The sequence below is a fragment of the Pelodiscus sinensis genome, chromosome 8, assembly GCF_052426305.1.
Source record: "Pelodiscus sinensis isolate ZL-2025 chromosome 8, ASM5242630v1, whole genome shotgun sequence".
Classification (NCBI taxonomy): Eukaryota; Metazoa; Chordata; order Testudines; family Trionychidae; genus Pelodiscus; species Pelodiscus sinensis.
The window spans coordinates 37,156,702-37,169,060 of NC_143059.1; the positions used below are offsets into that span (position 1 = coordinate 37,156,702).

Genomic DNA, 12,359 nt, shown 5'->3' on the forward strand with positions numbered 1-12,359 from the left:
TCTTACCTGAGATCCTCTGGAAAAGGGCTTTATTCCGGAGGATCGCGCCAGTCTAGACATTTTTTTTCCGGCTTTTCCCCCAAGCCGGAAAAAAAGCGGCGGACATGTTTATTTAAATCCGCGGGGGATATTTAAATCCCCCGCGGATTTCCCTATCCTCACTTACCTGATTTGCATGGCTTTTCCGGAAATTGTGGCCAGTGTAGACGTAACCAAGTAGTATGTAAGACAGGGTGGGTACCATGCAGATTGGATAGAAGAAGTCCCCTATGTTCCTTCAAGGCCTACTTTGTAACTTGAAAACAAAGGAAAGAAATCTGATTTTTAAAGTGAGGATGAGTTAAAGAGAAAATCAGTTGCAAAAAATTTAAATAGTAATCAATTTCAAAATGATATGTGAGTATATAAAGGAGGAGTGCAGGCAAGATTCTGAAGTCTTTTGAATTTTGAAAACAAATGTAGTTTATGTAGGTACTGTTGAGCTGCAGTGACCCAATTATCTGGTCAAAGGGCTGCATGGAACTGAGAGATAGGGTGAGTTAAAGTTTAACCTGCAGGGACTGTAAACCAACCTGTGGCTGCTGAACCTTTGGAGTTTGATATGATGATTAGAGAATAACCAGAGTGACACGTCGCAAATTCCCCATAATCAAGAAGAACTTTTCCGGGTGGTGATCTCTGAAATTGCTCAGGTACAGTCCATGTTTGGTTTTTTTCCCCATATTAAGTCTTTAAAGAGAGGAAATATTGTGATCTAGCTGAAAAGCAGCTTTCACCACTTTCTGCTTTACTAGAATTTGCAAGGCGGAGTGTTTGGTTACAGCTTGCTTGCTCGCTCTCTACAAAAGGAGCACCTGGAAAATTATAATGCAGATTAGAGGAAAAATGCACAATTTTCACATATGCTGCTCATTTCTTAAGTTCATTTCTCTGCTTCAGAACCTATGAAGATGTGAGCTCTCTGGAAAGCTTAGCACCACTGACCATCAGGTAGGTTGTTCGTTGTCAGACAGAGAAGGGCTGAAGCAGACATAGCAGTCACATCAGTTAGAGACTGCACTTCTGATTAGATTTCACATCAACTTACAGTCTTTATGCCCCAGCACTTCAGCTGACCCCTTGAAACTTTTTCAATCTCCAGAAAGCAAGGTGGGGCATTACCACAGAAAGCTTTACCAGCACACGTTGCCATCATTTCTGTACAGATAGTGAAAAAACAGAAGCTCTCTTTAGTTGATCCCTTTTCTATCCAAAGCACTTCAAAGTATTTCTCACTTTCATCTATTAAGTTAGATTAGCAAAGAGAAAAAGGAGGATTTTACACAAGACAATTCACTTTTGAGATGTTAAAAAAAAAATCACAATTTTCCATGCTAATCATTAACACCATTAAATCTTCTCACCGACAACCTGAGTATATCTCCCAAGCTCTATATTTACAAGATTTCATCATCCCTTTTTCAAATGTTACCTCTGTTTTGTAGGCAATCACTGGTCCAAAATACCTGAATTCATATGTAAAATGTCATCAAACCAGGAAAATGTTTACTATATTTAGCATCTCAAATACTTCTGCACAACCCCGCCACCCCAAGATATACACAAACACACATAAGGCTTCAAAGATTACACATGCGGGTATGATGTTGAGTTCTTTATTTAACAAATCACAGGGGTTTTGATATGTCAAAAGGGGAAGTGGATACAGTATCAGACTTTACCATTAGAGGGAGTTTTTTGGCATGTTTATGATTTCTATAGTAGTGTTGTGCTCATTGTTCATTATCAATTGTGTGGGGCTTTTGAATGTGACAAATTTTAATTGTAACATAAGATTTTTAAACCATATACATAAGCTATCCTAAAAGAGTAAATAAGAGACTTAAATGGAACATGCACAAGCTTTTAGTTTATATTACTATTCATCTTGTAAAAAAAAAATCTGTGGCTACCCACCAAATCTGTGGCATTTTTGAATAGCCTAAATGTAGGTTAACTCTCAGGGTTCATTTTGCTATGCTTAGTGGCACTGAAGCAATAATCATTTTCATTACAGCCACCTGAAGACAAGATCCAACTGTGCAAACAAATCCAAGCAAAATGCTTATTACCCTAAGCGTTTTCAGGACAGAGATCACAGTGCCTGGATTTGTTCTCTCTGGATTAATTTTAAAAAAACCACAGTTTAAGAAAGAATAATTTGTTCCTGAAGAATCTTAGTTGAGGCCTTAAAAGGCTGGAAAGTTGTCCTTACCTTTCCATTTAGAACTGAATGGTTTCTCCAGTCAATATGCATTCTTTTCATTAAAAGATAAAAGTGTATTCAGTAGCTGTTTTCAAAGAATGCTATTCTTCACAAGAAGTGGCAGTGCTGCAAGTGCTACAGCAAAATGGCCTTCATTAGATGTGTCTTTGAATGACTCAATATGTTCAAACAAGACACTATATTGATCCACACAGGATAAACACCATTTTGTTATCTTATTCGTGGAAACAGTAACTAGGTTTCTCTAAAGAGCAGTGCTAACATGCAAAGACCTGAATGCAAAGACTAGTATATTAAAAATGGAAATTTCCCTCTGAGTAACTCAGTATTTCAAGGTATCAGCTGCTTTGTAGTAGACTGATCTTTGCACAATGCATATTAAAGTGTCATACGTACATATTTGAGCACTGAGAACCTGTCTATCCAAAGCACTTCAATATTGTGCTTTCTCCTTGTTTAGTGCCACAAAGAGCAGACACATGACAAGCTAAATCCTGATTGATGCTGAGCAGTTGCACAGTAGCAGAGACAGATTTTGTAATTAAGAGAAGTTGGAGGAGGGGAGAAGGTAGACAGAGTAACTGAGAAATGTGTTTGAAAATGTACAATGAATAAAAGGCCTGGGATGGATAAAGGGAAACCATTCCCTTTGCCTCCATTGGTTCTGTTTCTGCAGCTGCTAACTCGCATTGACTTGCATATGTTCAGCTCCACCGAGGACTTGGCTCCTGAAAGTTTGATTTTTTTGACATAGGGAATACATGCATGTTGCTTTCATCCTGAAAGATCACAATGTGCTTTACAAACTGCCTTTTTCACTCTCCACACATCACCATTTGACCCTGTATTTATTTCTATAATGAAAACACAGGAAGAACGACAGTGTTTTAGGGGAAAAGAGTATTGCACCAATTTAAGTTGCAAGGGGATTTCAATAAGCAGAACACAAATATTCATACTAGGATTTCGGGTTTAAGAATCCCAGAAAATACCTCTGAGGACCTTGCGTGATCAAAACTTCATTGTCACAATTAATCTGTAAAATAGTCTCATTTTTATATTCCCACTTTTAAAATGAAGCATCATGTTCAGCAGAGCTTCCCCAAAAACTATAATTGAAGAACAAAGTGCCGCTGAATGCTTATCACCTCAGGAAAAACCCAGTAGATGAAAGACAGTTTAAAAACCAGGTACCATAGATGACTAGAGTAAATCTACATAAGCAAAGTAGTACTATAATAAACTTGGATTTTCTCATGTCAGGGTGCTTATTGTGCCTGTAGTTACATTTTTTTCACAAAATATTTTAACCTAGAAAGGAGAAAAAAATCAATTTGAGAAGAAAAAGTATTAGAGCGCTTGCCCAAAGGGTGTAGGTATAGAGTCAATCTGGTATTCCTGTTTGAGCCAGTGATAACTAGGCAGTATATTTTCAGCAGGGTGATCTCACAAACTTAACTAGGTAGTGGATATTTCAGTCTCTTAAGAAGAGCCTTTTCAGCAAATTCCATAGCTTCACAAGCATGGGTAGCGCTCTAGCTTTCATATATACCACTTCTAAATAAAAACTGATCTAAATTGTTGTTTCCATTTTCTTAATAAATCAATATATTTAAAGAAGCTGTCCAAAAATTACTACTTTAAATTTGAGTGATTACTGTTTATTAAGATGTATTTATAATATACCAGTTGATTTAAATATAGTCAATAACAGCTTTTTAATTATGAGTCGTGAAATTTGTTTCTCTCCCTTTACAATGTCCACTTCTTAACTAATTATTAGCTTCACCAGAAACAAGTGGGAAAGTAGTAATTACTCCCTCAAGTTCTGTGGCATCAATGCTCCTTCCTGCTCTCATATTAACCAAGGTATACTTAGTAAAAGTAGGTCATCTGACAGGCTACATTTGGTGAGAGACCATTTTCCTATGTAGAATACTATAATATTGCACTGTTGTAGCATCAGATACTAATCCTGTTCATTGTGGGGTTCAAATGCTGTGTGCACATTTTTTTTGTTTAGTTTACAAATGTATTTAGTGGGAGTCCTGGGAGTTATGGGTTGGAAGGTGTCCCCAATATACATGAAACAGCAAGAGCTAGAGCAAGTTTTAGCAGAGTATAATTTCTCTCACATGGCAGAATATAAATTGGAAGGGATCATTTAGCATTGTCAACCCTCCAGGATTATCCAGGAGGCTCCAGGAATAAAAGATTAATCTTTAATCAAAGTTATCATATGATGAAACCTCCAGGAATATATCCAACCAAAACTGGCAATCCTAGCACAAGTACTCCTGTCCTTGTGTATGATTGCACTGCTATGATCTTTTTCAAAAGCTTGCATCAGTCTACTGAAAACAAGCAGCCATGAAGACATTGCAAATGAAAATCTGGTCCAGCTATGCCAACATTTTTCTTTCCTCCTAGATTGTAAAAATATGGAAGGTTCCAGACTTTGTTTAGCCTAAGTCTTCAGATGTTAAAGAACTTACTCCTGGCCTGATGGGGCTTTGAACCAGTAACTTTGGAGCTGATAAGCTACATGAGATATTGACCAGCTGCCGCACCCTTTTAACCCTTCATTCAGCAGACAAGTAATGTTTTCTGGTAGATTACAAAACTGAATTACAAATCAATTTGAAAAACCTTGTGTGAATTTAATTGATTAAAAGTTAATCCACTATCAGAACATAGAACAGTTTCTGCCTAAAGAAAACACTCATTTGAAAAAAAAATTTAACAGCAGAAACAAGCTAAGCCTATAGACAGAGGCTAAGAAGGCAACAGCTTAACTCAGAGGGTATGTCTAGAGTACATGCCTCTGGCGACAGAGGCATGTAAATTAAACTACCCAACATAGTCAATGAAGCCGATATGTAAATATCCCCAGCTTCATTAAAATAAAAATGGCCACAGCACTGTGCTGTCTCAGCTGATCGTTGGCACAGTGCAGCCGTTAAGACGTGGATCAGTCAACAAGGAACGCCTTTTTCGACTGCTCCCTTATGCCTCATGAAACAAGGTTTACAGGATCGGCTTCATTGACTATGTTGGGTAGTGTAATTTACATGCCTCTGGCGACAGAGGCATGTAGTCTAGACATACCCAAAGATACCTATTGCCCACTTCAATTAACATCAATTTTTGAAGGATTTTTACAGCTGTCAAAATGTTGTGTATTAAAATTCAGAGATCAGTAATTCTGCTTATTCCTCAAAAAGAAGTGTAGGAAGGAAGTTGACAGGCAAGGATTTCCCCCCTCCCAACACCCCCTGTTCCTTTAGAAAATAAGTTACACATGAGCATCCTCAGATTCCCGAGTGATTTAATACCTTGTGTTATCCTGAAAGTACCTAACCTGTTTGTTCTAACATCTTGTCCAAAGTAGGTTTTTCACTGGAGTTTGACTAGGATATTGGCCTACTCTGGTCTAAACAAATTGATCCAATCCAAAGATTTAACAAAACAAAACAAAAACCAACCAATAAAAATAAGAGTAACCATGATTTCACATTTAATGAAAGCCATTTATTTTTTGCTACCATAGACCAGTGCAAAAGCTGCTGCTAGCATTACACGTACAATTCAGGAATCGGAAGCAGAATTGAGCAGAATGAGTCTTTTGGAAGGTGGTTACATTATATACCCATTATAAATGCTCCAATAGTCGTCAACATACCAGTATACACACCTATCCATTGCATTTTAAGAATAGCGTGAAATTAACTGCAGTGCAGAACACCAGAATAATGCCCTTACATTGCATAAGTTACCAAAATACACAGTAAACTCTGCAGGAATGTAACAATATCAAACAGTCATAAATCCATACTATGTACATTTTTTTAAACCAGATACTATATAGAGTAAGGTGGTCCCACTGGACAAATGTTTCCAAAGAGTCTGAAATGACTGGATTTTAGTAAATCATTTACTTTCAACAGCTATAGTCACCAAAAAACAAGTTACAAAGCAAGTGGGGTTCTCTCTGCTACCTTGGGAGAGACCTAATACTCTGAAATTGACTATCTTTTGGTTCAGTTATATTACAGATTTAGTTGTAAATATAATTTTAAATTGATATGGTATCAATTTTAAATTATATTTACACGTAACTTATGGGTTAATGTTCTCTGAATACAGCATAAAAGATCACAATCAAGAAGCAGATGTAATGAAAAAAAAAAAACCAACTTTTATACGTAAACAAGCTACTTCCAGTTAATAGATTCCTAGAAGTTTCGAAGGCTGATCATGTCGAATGCATCGTGCCATACAATAATAAATATAGTAACTTGAACAATAATTTAAGATGCAAAGAAGAAAAGCATGTTTATCAGGTACTAATAAATCAGGGGTGGACACAACAGGGGACAGAGCCGGATCCAGCTCACTATCACCATACCACTTCCCCACCCCCAGGCCAATTGATACTTGGGAATGGGGAAGCGTGCAAAGTCTCCTCCCTCTGGTGTGGAGCATTCCTGGCAGAGGGAACTGGCAACTGTTCAAAACAGCTGGCAGTTCTCTCTAGGTACCGTGTGATACTGGCAGGACAGGAGCAGGGGGCAAAGGCTTCACACACTCCTCCACCCCCAGGCCAATCAGGATCTGTGGGTGGAGGAGCACATGAAATCTCCTCACCCCACCAGGGATGTATTGCACCTACAGGGAACAGCCCCCTTCCGGCCGAGGCCCATAACCACTTCCAAAATTTGTGAAGTGATTCCCCCTTCAAAAATTGATGCCCACCCCTCTAATAAATGATTAAAACAAGTTAGAATTGCATACCACTGTACATTTTAAGGGATTATGATGATGACTCAGACAGCCTTTCCTAACACAGCCTAAAGAATTTAATCCAGAAATGTCGGCCATGTTTTGTGCCTGAGCTGTAACACATTTTTGTAGATACACATCTAATCTTGATTTAAACACTCAAAGTGAAGAGTAATCAAATGCATCTCTTAATAAGTTGTTCCAATGGTTAATTACCCTCACTGTTAACAAGTTAAACACTTTTAAATTAGGCTAGATGTAGTTTCACTATACAGCCACTGGCTCCTGTCATGCCTTTGCTACATTAAAGAGTAATCTACTGTCAAATCTCCTCAGATCAGTGCACTTAGACCATGAAGATGTCATTTCTCCACTCTCTCTTTGAAAAGCTATATACATAGAATTTCTTAAGTCCTTCTCCATAAGGCAAATTTTCCATGCCTCAAATTGTTCTCATAACTCTTTTCTGAAATCTTTCCAAGTTATCAATTTTATTTTTAGGCATGTTGACATGGGAACTAGGACAGTACTTCAATATTTGTCCCCAGTGCTGCACACCTTCTTCACTCAATATTCTCCTGATTATACAACCAAGCACTGCATCACTAGTCCTAGCCAGAGCATTCCATGGAAAGTTGATGTTTAGTTGGTTCTCTACCTTGACTCCTACATGAAATCACAATGTTGTCTGCAAAATGGTGATGACAAAATGGTGGAAAGGGTGCAAAAATAAGGTAAACATAAGAACATAAAAAAATATGAGAACAGCCATACCAGATCAGACCAAAAGTCTTCCAACAGTGGCCAATGCCACATGCCCCAGAGGGATTGAACAGAACAGGTAATCGTCAAGTGATCCCTCTCCTGTCATCCCTTTCCAGCTCCTGACAAACGGGGGCTATGGACACCATTCCTACCTACTTTTGGCTAATAATTATTGACAGCCCTAGCCTCCATGAATTTATCTAGCTCTTTCTTGAACCCCATTAAAGTTCTGGTCTTCACAACCTCCTCTGGCAAGGAGTTCCACAGGTTGGCTGTGCACTGCATGACAAAACTTCCTTTTGTTTGTTTTAAACCCCTAGTTTTTATGTTATAGTACATACAATGTTAAGTACTTACAACATTTTGGATACTTGATTCGATCAATTATTAAATTCGTGCCTGAGCACAAGGCCTGTACAGACCTGTGCAGCATTCAAATGTGAAATCATTTATGGGAACATACATGGGGTTTTGAAGGTGTACACATCAGGAGTTGGGGCTACTTCATATCACATTAACTGGAAAAAAACCTGTTACAGTAGTTTTCTATCTAGGTCACTACAGAGGACACAGACAGCACTAAAGTAGCAACCTATAAAAATCAGCTGCTATGGAAACACATTTGTGCAAGTATCTCATTAGAATGCAACAATTCAGCTTTCCTCACTCACAGATTACAGTAAGCCTGGTTATGCAAGCAAGGCAAGTGGGGTTTGACCAGTGATCTTTACATCTAGATAAATATATTTCCTAATGTAGTCTAATTTACACAGCATAAAAATTATGATTCATACTCACCCACAGCAGAGGAGTACGCAGTACAGTTTCTGTGCCAAAGTAGCATTCGCTGTCCCCAATACTCATTCAGTTTTGTTCCAGGACAGTTCTCTTGCTTAAGTTACACTGGCTGCTTGTTAATGGTTTCAAAAGGACCAATGTCAGATTGGAAGCAGTTGGGCGTAAGAAATTCCTAGCCATATCCTTCACATTGTCAGCATAGAGTGAGGTAGGAAAGAATTCACTGTACAACTTCTCTGCCACCAGCGGATTCCCCTACACATTTTTTAAATCCTTCATTTGATAACACTTATAGTTTATACAAGAAACTCCACAATAGTTTAGGGCAAAAAAATTGAGCTATTGACCACAGAGTAGGGGCCTGATACTGGGAGGTGTATTGAGAACATTTGATATTATTTGTAATAGGGTTTTGCTTTGAGATGACAGTTGCATATGGACAAGAATGTTGCTCAACTGATTTTGCTCATACCCCATAGTTTTCCACTTTAGAATTTCTCTTGGACCATAATGAATCACCTTTGTTCCTCTTCAGTTTTTACATTCTCATTAAGAATGATATTGGGTGTATGGCACTGCTATTATGTGAATAGTACTTACCTCCAGATCTTGAGCAGGAAATCAGCAGTTATAGGACCTGTATCTCAGAAAGCCATGATTTGTCATCTCAATTAGTTATGTATGAGCACCAACAAGATCAAAATTAGCTTGGGTGGAGTGGTCAAGAACTGTGTTATGAGTGCTTTTCTCCAGCCTGCATTGTGTTGGAGAAATTATTTCAGTATCTTGGAACTTGGATATAACTTCTGACCAGGGCCATCCAATGTTGGGCATGATTAGGACTCAGGTAATTTTTGTATACTTTGAAAATCAAACATTGTCACTAAGTAGTGGAATGTGGCTTAAAGGATTTTAGCTCACATTTTATTTTGTTTTGCAGCTTTGTTTTCTGGGCTATGTTAGTAAAATCTGATTATTTAACCATAAATGGAATGCAACACAAATGAAGTTGAAATCAATCAATGATGAGGCACCTCAGACAGGAGCTGAAGTCAGAAAATACTTATCTAGAGTTATTTAGAGTTTAAGATCCGACGGAGAGTAAAAGGAAGTGGTGATTCCTACCTCCAAACCATATTGGAAATGTGGCTAGGTGGGAGGGGGAAGGCAATCAGAGATTGTTATGGTAATGCCTAGGTAAGTTTTACTAATTCCCTGAACTTAACTTTTCATGTACATGTATGGGTATGTGTGTAAATAAATTATATAAAAATACACACACACACACACACACACACCCCGCAAGAACTAGTCCTGTAAGGAGTTGAGGGTACTCAGACAGTTTCAGAAAATGAGGCTTTTAGCAGCCCATATGCGAGCAGCTGCTTTCTAACAATATTACTTGTTTCTTTATAAAAAGAAAATGGCTGACAGGAGTACTCAAGAGATGTATCTAATATTTTAAATTGTATTCCTTTAAGTGGCCATTGATTAGCTGTTAACATTACACAAAATTTAGGTTCTTCATTTTGAGAGAAAAATCATCAGAACATCTAAATTTACTTCTCATTTTCAACTTTGTAAATCAAAACTTCTGTTCTGAGAAAAGTGAACCACATATTGGCTACGTCTAGACTGCAAGCCTCTTTCGAAAAAGAGCGTCTAGACTGCAAGCAATACTTTCGAAAAAGCAAGCCGCTTTTTCGAAAGAGAGCACCCAGGCAGTCTGGATGCTCTCTTTCAAAAAAGCCCTGTTTGCATTCAAGAACGCCTTTTTTCGAAAGAGCACTTCCGAAAAAAGATGTTCTTCCTCGTGAAATGAGGAGTACCGCCATCGAAAGAAGAGCCGCATTCTTTCAATTTAATTTCGAAAGAACGCGGCTGTAGTCTAGACGCAGGTGAAGTTTTTTCGAAAATTAGCCTTTTTTCAAAAAAACCCTGCAGTCTAGACACAGCCATTGATAAGACAGACATTTAAAGAGGCTTTGAAAGCTGGAGTTCTTGCATAACCATTATATTTCATATGTACTATGGAGAAGTCCATTTAAGTAACATGGACATGGCAAGAAGTCTTTGCCTTTGACTTCCGTAGAAACTGGATCAGAGCTTAGAACAGCATAACAAAGTTGTGAAATCAGGTCAGTCATGCATTGGGTTATATTAGCAACTAATGATCACCTTGGGGTCTCAGCTATGAAATACATTACATGTTTCCTTGTAGTTCTCACAAAAATTGCTTAGCAAGTTAACTGCTTTCAAATAACTTTAAAAATATCCAAGCAATCTATAAATATGAATATATATCTGTAAAAAGAGTATGTGCTTATAACACGAAGCAATAATTTGGCTTTAGTTGATTTAAAAGAAGATATTATTTCATTCATTCAGGGATGGAAAAGACCAATTAGATTTTCTAGTCTCTCTCTCTCTCTTTCATGGCATGTTAGTGGTAATTAAGACACTGTAAGAAATGGAAGACAAGGAATGCAGGGAATCAAAATTTATAGCCCAAATTGTCCAACCTTATGCGATAAATAATTCAAGTGTACAGCAATACAATATACTCACTATCTTTATACTGTACTGAGTGCTATCATCATAACATACAAAAGCTAAAACAATTAAATCTGAAAACAAAGCTAACTGTACTGAATTTCAATGAAGATTTTAGAGCCAGTTTTTATGCCTTTTATCAACACCTTGAAGAAGAGCAGTCTATTTACCTCAACAATGAGCCCCTAACAAAAGCTGATCATGAATTTTTTAGAGCTCGGTTCCTCACAATTATGTGACCTAATTTCTACTGAAAAATCCTCTAGGACAAAATCTGCCCTTAGGGAGTTTTTCATTCAGTTACTCCAATAGGAATGTTGCACATGCATTTGATAGCACAACTTCGCCACTAAACTTAAGAAGAGACACCACAGAGTGATACAGTTGCCGTATATTATGTCATAGAATCATGGAATCATAGGACTGGAAGGGACCTCGAGAGGTCATCGAGTCCAGCCCCCCGCCCTCAATGCAGGACCAAGCTCCGTCTACACCATCCCTGACAGATGTCTATCTAACCTGTTCTTAAATATCTCCAGAGAGGGAGATTCCACCACCTCCCTTGGCAATTTATTCCAATATTTGACCACCCTGACAGTTAGGAATTTTTTCCTAATGTCCAATCTAAACCTCCCCTGCTGCACTTTAAGCCCATTACTCCTTGTCCTGTCCTCAGAAACCAAGAGGAACACATTTTCTCCTTCCTCCTTGTGACACCCTAGCGCTATAGTGTAGACGTACATTTCCTTTAGCTTCATAGTTAGAGAGTTAAGTAAAACTGAAAATAGGTCAATATGTGTAACTACGATAGGGACTACTTTAAATCACAAGGACAGTTTTAAATGCATTAAAATTAAAGTCTGTTGTCTAAAAGCTTAACAGATCAACTCAACATAGCAGGAAAAAGGGGGTGCAGACGTTATGAATACAAAATGGGAAAACTATGGAGACAGTGAAGAGAAATGCCACCTTGGAATAAAAAAATATTATTTTTATCTAAATAGCTATATACATATGTAGTCACTATAGCTATGTATATTTTGCATCAAATTAACTTTTACTGAAGGACAAACTTTAGCAAAGCTCCAGTTACAGATTGAGGCCTAAATTGGCACATACGGTCACATGCATGCATTTGACTTCATGCACTAAGATAAATCCTCTTGGTTTCAGATTAAGCATGTTCACGTGTCTT

At 37.8% G+C, this 12,359-nt stretch overlaps 1 protein-coding gene across 6 annotated transcripts in view; it reads left to right on the top strand.

Moving 5' to 3' along the window:
* The first annotated feature begins 560 nt into the window (after window positions 1-560).
* A1CF (APOBEC1 complementation factor) overlaps window positions 561-12,359 on the top strand; it is a 61,465-nt gene continuing 49,666 nt past the window's right edge. For 4 of the 6 annotated variants that reach the window (XM_006121474.5, XM_006121476.5, XM_014572724.4 and 1 more), the window contains exon 1: window positions 561-692. The gene's annotated coding sequence lies outside the window, so the exon portion shown is untranslated. Of the gene's footprint in view, window positions 693-939; window positions 991-12,359 lie in introns of those variants that run through there. The other 2 variants (XM_075935054.2, XM_025183849.3) reach the window with 2 other exon arrangements.